Consider the following 14,038-nt stretch of genomic DNA (forward strand, 5'->3'; position numbering starts at 1 on the left):
TGCCCAGGCGGGTCATGAACCTGCGGGCTCAGGCAATCCACTCACCTCAGCCTCCCAAAGGCGCGGGATTACAGGCTGAGCCACCGAGCCCAGTTTACTTTGAACTCTTTAACTGAACAGAGCAAACCTGAGATTAGGAGTATGAGCTCTGTAGCCAGAGGGCTTGGTTCATGCCTCAGCGTCACCACTTTCCAGCAGGGAGACAACAGAGAGGCAATTAACCTCTCTGCCTCATCTTCCTCATTTGTGAACATGAATAACAGAAGCATCCACCTTGTAAGTATACTATGAGGATTAGACGAGAGCTTGAAATAGTACCTGGCACTCAGTACATCTAAGCTATGATTTTCTTATAACACTCCTCTCCACTTTCTTCTTCCACTCACCCTCAGTCTGCTCAGTAAACAGAGGCTTGTTTAGATCTCTATAATAAAGAAAAGGTGCCAGATGCTAAAAACTGTCCTGGACAATATACAACTACTCAAAAGACAGGAATAGCAAGGTGGGCCATGGCCACACCTGCTCACGTCCCTGTGTATAACTCTCCCGCCCACAGAATGAGCCTGCATCAGCCCTTCACACCTTTCTCCTGTCAGCAACAGCTCCCCACTCGTGCTCGGTGGCTTCTCAGGAATGTCCTCATCCTAACCTCCTCTGCACCTCACAATAATCCAGCAAGGCAGACTTGACTGTCCCATTTTCCTGGTGAGGAAACAGATGAAGAGATGTGCATAAACTCATGGTTACCTCCTGACCGAGGAGCATCTGTTTACTGACTGAGTCAAGCAGATAAGAAAGACAACTCCAGCAATCCCTGCAGAAGAAGTCATGCTAGTAGAACATGCTGCAGACACAGTGACCAGCAACGGGTCCCTTTATTAAGCAACTTTTGTAAGCTTGCTTTAGATATATATATAATATGTATAAGTGCATATATATATTTGTATACATATATATAACTTTTTTCTTTGTTTTAGAAGCAATATGGGAAAATTGTAGAAAAGTAGAAAATAGAGAATAGAAAAAATTACTCATAGTTTCACCACCTAGAGACAAGTCACTATAAACATGGCGAAATGTCTTCTTCCAGTCCCTTGGCTATGGGCGAGCTGTGGTCACACTCCACCCAATTGTACAACTTCCTCAAATGCATGTCACTGAAAGTCCTTCTGTGTTTGCTTTCATCACATTTAAATGCAATCGTAGCCGGGCTCGGTGGCTCAGCCTGTAATCCCGCGCCTTTGGGAGGCTGAGGTGAGAGGATTGCTTGAGCCCGCGGGTTCGAGACCCCCCTGGGCAGCGAGACCTCATCTCTACAATAAATCAAAAAATCAGCCGGGCGTGGTAGCGCATGGTACCGGGCGTGGTTGCGTAATTCCAGTTACTCGGAAGGCTGAGGCAGAAGGATCGCCGGAGCCCAGCAGGTCGAGACTGCGGTGGCCGGGAGCGGCCACTTCACTTCAGTCTGGGCGACAGAGTGAGACTCCAACTCAAAAAAAAGAAAAAATAAAAATAAAAATAAATAAATGCAATCGAATAGCACATACAAAACAGACAGCAATGCCCAGGTGGTAGAACTTCGCCTTGACCTCAAGATTACAGATTTTAATTCTAGCTGCTGTAACCTCGAGAGAAAACACCTCTATAGTTAGCCCACAGAAGAGACGTCTGAGTGACTGGGCAAGGTTTTTCCAGCACGGATTGGTTTTGAAAGGTGTTCTTTATCTCACCCAAAGCTGTGGGAGACTGTAAATTCGCTCACAGACAACCAACTGACCACAAATCTACAAGGACATGTGTAGACATTCCAGTGGCACCTGAGGGCAGCTGCAGCAGGGTCCTGCCTCCCACCTTTCCTTCAATCCAAATATCTCTGAAACCATGTCTAACGCCAGGAATAGCAGCAGCATGGGATGTGACAAGGAGCCTCTGTTCGTCAAGATGGGCTTAGGGCCATGACAAGCTCCAAGGACTCTGGCATCAGCACCCCCAGCAATTCCAGGGAGGATCAGTCCAGGAAGGACCAGCAGGGATGGAAAAGTGGACAAGGACTAATGACAGAGGAGGGGCAGTATCAGGATTGGTGTAACCTGGTATCTCCTGGCCACGGGCTCCCCCAGGGCATTCAGGACTTTTTCTAGAAGTGTGGGGGGGGAGGAAATGGAAGAAGGCGTTTGCCCTTGGCCAAGAAGTAGGCTTCATACTTTTTAAAAAAGACATCTTTTTTAGTCTATATAGCTCATTATCATCGCCATCTTACAGGAGTGAGGCTCAAAAATGTCAAATAACTCACTAAGGAAACTCCAAATGGCAGGCAAAAATCAAACTTGGGTTTCTCTAACACCAAAGCTGATGTTCTTCTTCTAATTTGTCATTTTTTAGTAATGCATACACACACACATGCATACACACAAGCATACAAACACATACATACACACACCCACACATGAATACACACACCCACACACAAGCATATACACACCCACGCACACACACATACACACATGCATACACATACATGCCTACACACACACACATGCATGCACACGTGCATACGCACATCCACCACACATGCATATACACGACACCTACAAGCACACGTGCATCCACACCCACGTGCTAAGGGTATTCTCCACTCACTCTGCATTTAATTGTTCACTGTTATTTTCTTTTCTTCATAAACGCCCCTGCTGAGCAACCCCAAGCATTAATGAGAAGGTCTGGGGCAACCCTTTTCCAGTCCCCTCCGGCTGCCAGGAGCTTTCCTATCTTCTAATAAATTCCTACTTATTCACTCAAAAAAAAGTAGGTCTGCCCCTTGTACCAGTCACCAACTTGGTGCCCTAATTGTCCAGGAGTTTATTCTCATGGCACTTGACTTACAGGCCTCTCATGCAAAACACCACGTGAACAGTGATCATTCCTGTTTCAGTGTCCCAGCCCTTATATGTATTCGTTATTGCTGACTCCATTTAGAGGGGCATTTATTAATTTTTTATATATCCGTGGTATTTTTTTCCTTATGTTTCCCTGTGGTTCTATCCATATCAAAATTTGTCTCAGATTCTAAAGTCTCACAGGTTAGGGATCTGATCATAATGTCTCCCACATTTCACCTATTACCTGTTGCAGTCAATCATTTTGTATATTCCTAGGCAGTCAAAACTTCAGCCAGCACCATATTTAAAGTGCAGTCCTGGCTACTAAGGAAATTTTCAGAGACAAATAATGCCTTCCCTGTCCTCAAGGAAGGAGGCGGGACACACACACCCCAAAATTGTGAAACACACTTGATTGGCCCGAAAGGACCCCCAAAGGAAAGTAAGTGGAACCATAAACAAAGTGTTCCAGGAACAGAAAGGCAAAAGTGATTAACGCTCTGCAGAAGAAGTCATTCACAGAGGGACTGACCTTGAGCTTGACCCTGAGGAATGAATCCTATTTCAAAGGCAGTGAAAACATCACAGGATAGTTGGGGTAAAGTGAGCTGAATATCAATCAATACTATAAGAAAGGGATTGGCAGTAATGGGACACAGTCATGGGGGGGCATATAACATCAATAAGGGTAACTGATCTCAAACCAAGCGAAGGGCAGACCAGAGAGAGACCCAAGCTTTACCTGTATGATGACCACTTATCTACCTAATCCTGAATTATACCCCACATCTTTAAAATTAAAAAAAAAATTAAGAAAATAAAAATTAAAAAAAAAAAAAACAAACGCAGAGGCATGGAAGACCATGGAGTGAAATTAACTACATTTAAGGCAGGATCTCACTTTTTGAAAATACTATTTGTGTGTCATGTTAGACCCAGAGGTTGAGAAAATTAATAGTACTAAACCATATTTGGTAAATAAATGAATCATAGGTCTGACATTTATGACTTTCTAATATTAGTCTACATTTCTTGTGACTATTTTGCCATTGAAAATCAACACCCATTCACTGTGGCGGAAAATCTGGAAATAAGGATTTCAGTTACAGAATGGCTCCATTCTAGGAAAACATTTTTGTTGTCCACAAAGGACTCTCAGTTTGGAGACTCCATCAAGACATAAGGAACACCAAGAGCCCTGATGCCAACACCCAGAGAAAAGAGGCAAGACGTCTTCACGGGGACATAAAATGCTATTTGCTACTACTTAAATGATAATCTTTTTTTTTTCCACAAATACCGGTACCAATAAGAGACTGCCAAGCTTGCCTGAAGTGAGACACCAGGAAGGGTTAAGGGCACGTGCAGACAGCAGTGTCTTCGTTTCCCTCAGGGGGAGCAGATGGGTAAATAAAGTGCACATTGCTTGAAAAAAATAAGGATCCAAGAGACTCCTGGGTATGGGCTAAGTGAGGGCTTCAGGCAGCAAGAACGAGGGCACAGAGCCAGGGATATGGGGTGTGTGCTGTTCAGGGAAGAGACTCTAAACAGTGAAACGAGCTCTCAAGTGGAACAGATAGAGGATGGAAAGGATGCAGAGTGGCTGCAGCAACTCACGTGGACACTAGCACATCCAGGGTGCACTTCCTGAAGCCTCTGCAGCCAACTGGAACAAAGCAGTAAAGAGCAATAAAAGACAAATGACCTAGAACAATAAGACCTCACTGAACACAGCCTACTACACAGGCCTGGCTTCAGGAGCAGATGGAGAGAAACTGCATCCCACGAAGTGCTCATTGCTATAGATGCTTTCAAGCTTTTTTATCTATTAGGACACTGCTGAACGTGTAAAATGTTGTTACAAGCATTACAGAAGCAACTGGCAAAAATCTGCCTCTTGGTACAATATTGGGAGATGCCATTTGGCTACACAGTACCGTAATAAAGTTGTCTATAAGTGCAACTATAAATGCAGACGGCAAGAAATAAATAATTTTAATGTTATATCCGGAAGGTAAATAATAGATTGTTGCTATGTTATTGTGAGTATGTTGGTAAGTTAGCTGATCCTTGTTGGATTATAAATAACCGTAAAAATACTTTTTTAGGAAATGGAGAGATTTTTTTTTAAAGCCTTAGGGTCTTGCTGCATTGCCTGCAGAGCACACCGTGTTCATTCTTATCATTCTGTGTCCAGAATTACACTGGCTGCAAATTCAACTGTAATTTGTATAGTTACAATTCGTGTGTTGCCTTTAAAAACAAATACTTTATGCCAAGCCCAAATACTGCTGTTTTCTCAAATAAAAAATAGTGAAACTAATTTTAATGCCAGACTTGTCCCTTCATGTACTGCATCTTCCAAAAATTCACTCTACTTCTCTCTATCATGCTGCATGTTCATCGCTTCCAAGCCTTCTCCAGCAAGCACCCCACACACACACACACACACACACACACACACACACACAAGGTTCTTCTGGCTTCTCCAGCCAGATGATCTCCATTCTGATCACTCATAGGAAAAGCTGTTCACATGCAATGACATGACATTGAGTTTCATAGGCAAAAGAGTACCATAGAGAAAGCAGGGGCATCTAAAATCAGAAAACAAAGACTTGAGCCCTTGTGCCACCAATGCACATCCTTTCATTAGTCCTGTGACACCACGGAGCCTGTTTCCTGATCAATGAGAACTTCTCTAGAGGCTTCTTGAGAGACTCAGTGGGTTAATCTGTGTGGGAGAGCCATCCTAACACAAAGTGCTCTACAAAAGTGATCATTTGTTCCAAAATGTTTAGGGAGCACCTGTTAGATGCAGGACACAGTTTTGAACACTGCAGAGTAATCAAAACCAAAGAAGGCAAATTCTCAACTCTCAAGGACCTTAAAGTATACCGGTGTCGTGAAGACATTTGCCTTCATAATTAAGACACAGGGTAGCAATTAGAAAGCGGTATGCCCAGGACATCAACCCAACTTGACAAACAACCATAAAATAGGCTCTTGAGATAAATACAATGAGTTACTGTCACCTGTCCAGTTAAGAACAGACACACGACGACTATACCAGCACAAGACAGATCATGATTAAACATTGTGAAGAAAGTACATTCTGGGAATTAAATAGATCCAGGTCAATATACACGTACAAAGACTTTGATATAGATGTTTAAGTGGTGAGGTTTGAGGGGAGATGTGAGAACTTAGAACCTGTTTCCAAAGGTTGGGTTTTAACTTCCAAACAAGGTAAAGAGGGCCAGTTCTGGCATCAGATTGAACAACTCTAAGAGGCGAGTGGAGGCTGGAAGGAAGTGGGGGTGACCTTGAGGATTCAGTTGACTTGGGAAAACATCCAAGAGAGAGAGTAAGGGTAGGCTGGCATAGCAGAACTCAAACCACAGTAAGGAAGAACATGTCGGCAGAGGCTGGGAGCTAAGCAATGGGAAAGCCAGGATGGTGGCTGAAGAAGGGCATGATTTTTTTGTTTCTTTTGTTTTAAAAATAATAATTTTAAAATAACTAGCACTTGTATAGTGTCGACTACCTGGTAGATACTGATCTAGACATATTGCCTAAATTAACTCATTTATTCATAAATGGTATGTGGTAGAGGCAATTTTCTCCACTGCAGCAATGATGGATGTTAGGTGAAGGAGAGAAGGTGAATTTTGAGGACTGAGAGAAAGGAGCCAGGGCAGAGAGAGATTGAAGACAAGAGGGAGGACCAAAGACAAGAAAGAGACTAAAGACAGCAGGCAGACTGAAGACAAGAGAGACACCAAGGACACGAGAGAGACTGAAGACAAGAGGGAGACTGAAGACGAGAAAGAGACTGAAGACAAGAGGGAAACAGCACAAGAGGGAGACTGAGGACAAGAGAGAGAATGAAGACAAGAGAGAGACTGAAGACGAGGAGACAGGACGAGAGGGAGACTGAAGACATGAGGGAGACTGAGGACAAGAGAGACTGAAGATGAGAGGGAAACTGAACACAAGAGGGAGACTGAGGACAAGAGAGATTGAAGACAAGGAGACTGAAGACAAGAGAGAGACGGAGGATGAGAGGGAGACTGGAGATGAGAGAGAGACTGCAGACAAGAGGGAGACTGAAGACATGAGGGAGACGGAGGACAGGAAGGACTGAGGACAAGCAAGAGGATACCACTGGCACTCAAACAGGAGGAGCTCAGGGGTGAGGAGTTGTGGTGATTTTCTTTTCGTCCTATTCTTTAACTCGTCGCTTTTCCAGAATAGGCATTACGACTTTCACTGTCAGAAAAACTAACAAAGCTCAAAATCAGAGGTCCCTGTAGTGACTTACATTGTTTTTAAATTATTCATTTTTTCCTTCTACATAAAAATAAGCTTTCTAAAATGAAAGTTTGCTCTCTGAGAATAGGAACAGTGCCTTATTCTTTCCCTCATCAACTTGCACGTGTGTGTGTATGTGTATGTGTGGGGGTGTGGGGGGGTGTGTGTGTGTGTTAAATTAGAGCGACATCGTCAAAGAACAAATATTTCCAGAATATCAGGCAACATATAGCAGCATCAACATAATTATACTGAGAGTAGTTACCTACACTCTGCTTTTTCACTCTCTGGGAAGTCCTCCTACTAGCATGTCTAGGGGCAAGTGTGAAGCCCCAAATCCATACCCTTGTTCATATGACCCCAAATTTAACTTTTGGTAATTAGGGTAGGTCGATAACTACCCTATCTTGCTGTCCTTAAGTACTTTTTAGGATCTGTTTTTATTTTTATTTTACTTAAAAAATTTTTTTTATTTCAAATATGTGGAGTATAATCCAGGGTTAGGTATACAAATGTTCATTGCAGGTACCCTTATTGATGAGGTATAGGCCCCTCCCCTGGCAGTTTCCCACTACTGCCAATCCCTTTCTTGTAATATTACAATACTTGTTCAAGGTCCACTTACAAGTGAGAACATGCGATACTCAGTTCTTTGTTTCTGTGATAGATCACTCAGTATTATAGGCTCTAAGTCCATCCACGTTGCTGCGAATTTCATAATTTTGTCCATCTTTATGGTTGCATAATATTCCATCATGTATATGTACCACATTTGTTTTTAATTATTCTTCCTCACCCCCGTCCCTCGTTCTACTGTTTTACTTCCTGTCACCACTACTCTTGGACGTTAAAAAACGGGGAATCCCTTTTGGGGTCAGCCAGATGGTAGTTTGTTTTGTTATTGCCTCTTATTTTCCTGTACTGAGAATGTACAAGACCTGGATATCTAGTAATGATCAGAACAGGCTGTCATTTTTTTCTTGTCATTTTCATAGGGTAAGATGAGTTATTAATTAAATTACAGTCTTTTACATTCAATCTTAAAATAATTTAGCTTTCCCTCAAGCTACTGATTATTAAAATTGGTGGGTGGTTGTTATTGTTGTTTATTTAGGGGAGGAGAAAGCGAAAATGACTTTTTATAGTATTGTTTTCTCTATTTTTATCTTTCTCCCTTTCCCCGCCTTCCCTCACAGCAAACCCATCCATGAGGCTCCTGTTTCTCATTATTCTACCACGATTCCCCTTAGGTTCCTCACTCCCACGCATTACAAATTCAAGATTTCCAGTTTCCATATATAAGAAGCTTCCTCCCAGGTTCCAGTGGGTCTGGCAGGGCTTTACCTGGAAGAATGAAGAGATGTCTCCTGCCTGTCTCCACACAATGGCCCTAGAGTAGAACTGCCCCGAGCACACCCGCAGCAGAGGAAGATGTCGCATGTGTGTGCAAACTTCACACTTCTCCCTAGCCAGCAGGAGGGCTCCCCAGAGAGGGAAAAGAGAGTCCTTTTAAAGCAGAATGTAGGTACTACTCTCAATATAATTATGTTGATGCTGTTATACATTGCCTGATATTTTGGCAACATTTGTTCTTGGACTACGTTGTTCTATTAGAGACAATTGTCAGAACGAGCATATTAGAATCACCTAGAAATGTTTTTAAAAATGCAAATGCTTGTATTCATCCTCAGAGATTCAAATTTAATTGGTCTGGGATGGACATCTAGACATCAGTATTTCCTAAACGGCTCCCACCCCATCTTTCATACCAATCACCAGTGATTCTAAGATAAAGCCAAATTGAGGACAACTGGCTAGGACCAACCCCAAAATCTAAACACTAGGGGTCATTGAATACACAGTATATCTTTGGATCTTGAAATACATTCTAATTTCTTTTTAGATCTCATTTCTTTTTAATTAAGATAAAGATTGTATCTGAGGTTAAAATAGAGTCAAAGTCATTCCCCAAATTATCTCTTTCTTTTTTACAAACATTCACACAAACATTAAACTAATACAGCATCCCCAGGACTGCTCAAGGGACTAACCAAGCAACCTGACCTAGTTATCTTCATACCAGCTGTGTGTGGCATCTTGCTAAACTCGCTAATGAGGCAGCAATGTCGTTCAGGAAAGAAAATTATCTTTACATGCTAATATCACCCTGAGCCAAGAAAGCAACATAAGCATATTACTGCAGAAAGTAAATTAGGATAAGACCTTGTACTTTTTAAAAAATCATCTAGTCACAGAGGCTCCGTAATTCTGTCCTTGATCACAGGGATATATGAGGAGTTTGGGGATTCAGAAAGCCATTCCTTGCTTCAATTTCTAGTTTCCAAGTATACAATAAAGCAATGTTTAGGAAGTCAAAGTACAGAATGTTCATGTTTAAAATAACAAAACTTTTCACTGTTAAGTTACTAGTGGAAATCGGAGAGTCACCCCCAACTGAGAGGCTATACACTAAGAAAAATCATGTTTCACCGTTCTGGATATGAGCTCGCTGCAGCAATGATCTCTATTCCATGGCCTGGCTTTGGTTGCAGCATTTTGTTCCTGGCTGGTTTTGTTTTCAGGTTAGGCAACTAGCATAACAACCACTCCTTGAGGGGCAAGGACTTTTCACTGCAACATGCAGAAGGCAGAAAGACGCAACTCTCATGACATTCTCACGCACACCACACACTCTCTACAAAGCTGCACATTTCATCCTCAGAGTGACATATTCATCCTAGTTTGCCCAATTCTGTCCTAGTGAGCTGAAAGTTCACATCCTGAGAGCAGCCCCCAGGCTCCTTTCACAGGCATTCCAGGATGGCTGGTGACCCTGAAAACTACTAGGATCAGAATCTAGTCTGCAGGGGACTCTGACTTATTGGACCCATTCATCAGGCCAGGTGTTCTTACACACATAGACAGGGCCAGAGGGACAACCTCTGCCACTATCGAAGAGCGCCCACCATGCTTTATTTATTTATTTATTTATTTATTTATGTTTACTCTGTCGTCCAGACTGGAGTGCAGTGGCACAATCACTACAGCCTCAGCCTCCTGGGTTCAGGTGATCCTTCCACCTCAGCCTCCCAAGTGGCTGGGACTACAGGCATGCACCACTCTGCCCAGCTAATTTTTTTTCAATTTTTTGTAGAGACAAGGTTTCACTATGTTGCCCAGGCTGGTCTTGAACTTCTGAGCTCAAACAATCCTCCCACCTTAGCCTCGCAAAGTGCTGGGATTACAAAGGTGAGCCACCACACCCAGTCTCTGCCATGCTTTAAATGTGTTATCTAGGATACTTCCCACAATTGTGTAAGGTAACTGCCTTTGTCCCCGTGTTATAATATAAAGAAACTGAGCTCTGATCAATTAAGTGATCTATTCAAGACAACACTGGTTGTAGGTGGTAGAGCTGAGACTTAGGCCTAGTCTCTCTGACTTCAAAGATTGTCATTCTATTTTACTCTCTGCCTCTGGCATTCTGAAGTCCATCGATCACCAGAAATTTTAAGGAAAGCTATGTAGGTTAGATGTGGTGGCTCATGCCTATAATCCCAGCACTTGGAGAGGCAGAGACGAGAGGATTACCTGAGTCCAGGGGTCCAAGACCAGCCTGGGCAACTTGGTGAGACCTCATCTCAACAGTAAATCAAAAAATTAGTCGGGCATGGTGGCACGTCACTGTGGTTCCAGCTATATGGAAAGCTGAGGAGGAAGGAGCCCCTGAGCCCAGCAGATTGAGGCTGCGATGGCTGTGAGCATGCCACTGCACTCCAGCCTTGGTGACAGAGTGAGACTCCAACTCAAAAAAAAACCCTATATAGAGATTTTAGAAAAACTAAAGAAAAAACAAGTAATAAAATATAGAAACAAAATATCAGAATCTATATGAATTCAATGGGATATAGGGCAGACAATCAGCAGCTAACTGATGGATCACAAATTGCCCAAAGTTAAATTTATAAGATTCTTTATAACCTCCTTTCAAGTATTCAAATATAATACTACCTTAGGGTAAAAGAATTTTCTATTCATATATATGAAATTTTTTGTTTCTAATTATTTCTCCTCACAATGAGTAAGAATGGCTAGTATAATATGATTCATTACTTAAATTTTTGCAATCTAATTTATCCTATATGCTTACAAAGAAAAATAGAAGCATAAGGCTGCTATTTAAGAACTGTCTAAAAGGGGCAATAAACTGATTATTGGTCATTTAAATCCTACCTATGCAGGTTTGTTTTCAGTATACTTTGAAATCTGAGTTAAATCCGCACAAATTTTCAAACCAACATAATTTCAAGGATATTGCTGAGGAAATTCATGCCTGATTCTTTTCACTTGACATTCCTCTGTGCACCTGTGTCTCCCTCTGTGTCAGTCCTGCTAACTGCTAACTGCTCTCTTCACTGAGCTTTTGGAAAAGTGCATAGCAAGGGAGATTTCCTTCTAGTAGCTGCACATGGAGAAAGAAATCGGTGTCCATCTGAGCTGACGAGAGTGAGTCTTGACAACATGTGACAGCTAGTGGCAGGGTCTCCGTGGGAATCTCTCGGCAGAAGAGCAGAAGCAGACTTTTTGGTGCTGACCTTTAACTGAATTTTTTTTAATGTGTGCTCTTGCTTTACCCTGTTTTAAGGTTGTCTAGCAACTTTTTTTTTCTGAGTTGAAATCTCACTCTGTTGCCCAGGCTGGAATGCGGTGGCACACTCACAACCACCGCAACCTCAACATGCTGGGTTCCCGTGATTCTTCCGCCTCAGCCTTCTAAGTACCTGGAACTACAGACATGCACTACCACGCCCAGCTTACTTTTTTATTTATTATAGAAATAAGCTCTCACCAAGTTTCCCAGGCTGGTCTATTGAGCTAGAAGATTCCATGACCCCAGGTAATCCTCTCGCCTTGACCTCCCAAAGTGCTGGGATTATAGGCTTGCGCCATCGTGCCTGGGCTTTCCAGCAACTTTTTTAAAGTTTTGAATACTCTTAGGTGTGGTCAGACTACCAGGTCTACTAGTAACAGAATCAACAACCAGTCCTAAAATTCTCAGGGTCTCAATTATACCTACAGTTTCTAGCATTGCAGTGTACCAAATACTTCTGAAATCTCCTGGAAAAGTTTAGTAAAATTTCTTTAGGATATCACATCCTTCCATCTATAGGCTGTCTTTCTCTCTGAGATTTTGACACAGCACATGTCAGAGCTTTCTACAAAGATCTTTTTCTGAGGGAAGCCTGCACAGTCTTTATGTACCGAAAATGAGATGCCACTGAAATGTTAGACTTGTCAAGAACAACTAAGGCATTCCTAACAGTTGTTACCAACTAACTGTGATAGAGCGTAATGAATATAATAAGCCTCTCTGGATCAGACATTCTCTAGAAGATGGACAGTGTTTCCTGGTGACAAGGATAACGCCCTGTGAACTTTACGTGTAAATTAAATAGACTCTTAACAGCATTTTAAATTCATATTCATGGGCATGAATAGTCAGGACTGGAAACTCTTCAACTAGGTGAAGAATATAAAAAATATAAAGGAATCAAGAGTGAAGGGGTAAAGGTATAGCTCCTTTTACATTAAATTGAGTATTCTATGTCAGGATCCCCAATCCTGGACTGTGGACTGGTGAATAGCGGGCAAGCATAGCTCGATCTGCTGTCAGATCAACGGTGGCATTAGATTCTCATAGGAGCATGAACCTTATTGTGAACTGTACATATGAGGGATCTAGGTTACGTGCTCTTTAAGAGAATCTAATGTCTGATTATCTCCCCCACCACTCCACCGCCCTGTCAGTGAAAAAGGTGTCCTCCACAAAACCAGTCTCTGATAACAAAAATGATGGGGACCACTGCTCTATGTATTTAGCATAATTCAACAGTTTGTCAAACTTTTTTTTAATCCTGGTAACTGCTTCATCTGCACCACCATCAGAAGAAAATGTGGAAAAGAGTAACCAAAAGAAAAGTGAAATAAATTTTATCACCTGTACACTTCTGAAAATCGTAGTGATTGTATTGTAGTTGTTTATTTGGACAATAAATAAGCAGATGTATTTGGCTATATTTTGTGTCATCCTTTATGGAAAAAAATAATATGCAAGTTTCTCTTTATTACAGGAACTCATGAAGAACGTATGCACATCCTGAATAATGATATAAATTCAACCATATAAACAGTAAAACCTCTAAAATAAAATCAAATAATTCTTTTTGCACAAAAACTCAATTCAAAGGGTTAAAAGCTAGGCAATATTTATAAATACAAATTCAGTGAAAACCAACACATGTGTGTAATGATAAATTGTAGGTCACGTGTCCTGTCTGCCTGTGCTCTTTTCTGTACCAGTCATTATACACTCGCAGGACAACACTGGGCACAAATGGCCAAGTTCATTGTCCATACCACTAGAATTCCCATATTCTGTGATATGAATGAAATTGTAAAACTACCAATTTGTGTGTCTTTCAAAAGGTCACATTGTTACACAGGAACTTGAAAGTGAACAGAAAAGAAATAACTCAAGCTAGTTGTTGAGTGGAGAAGTTGGTTCTTACAGTTGTCATTTTGTGGAAACTTTACAAGTTTTTTGTGGAGGGAGGGCTTTAGAAGTTGTCGTGGGGTGGGACAGAGAGGGGGTAGGGATGAACAGGAAGAATCCTGGATCAAGTACATTGAAATTCTCACCAATGCGAAATAAGTTGAAACCAGGTTGAAAGACTCTCAGTACATCTCATATATGCTATCAGCAAACTGTATCAGGTCTATTTTTTTGCTCCTCTACAAGGGGACAAAACAGGAAACAAATTTGAACTCTATTAATGTTTCTTTCC

This window comes from Carlito syrichta, unplaced genomic scaffold (genome assembly GCF_000164805.1).
Source record: "Carlito syrichta isolate Samal-C Ts95f unplaced genomic scaffold, Tarsius_syrichta-2.0.1 Scaffold305546, whole genome shotgun sequence".
Lineage (NCBI taxonomy): Eukaryota > Metazoa > Chordata > Mammalia > Primates > Tarsiidae > Carlito > Carlito syrichta.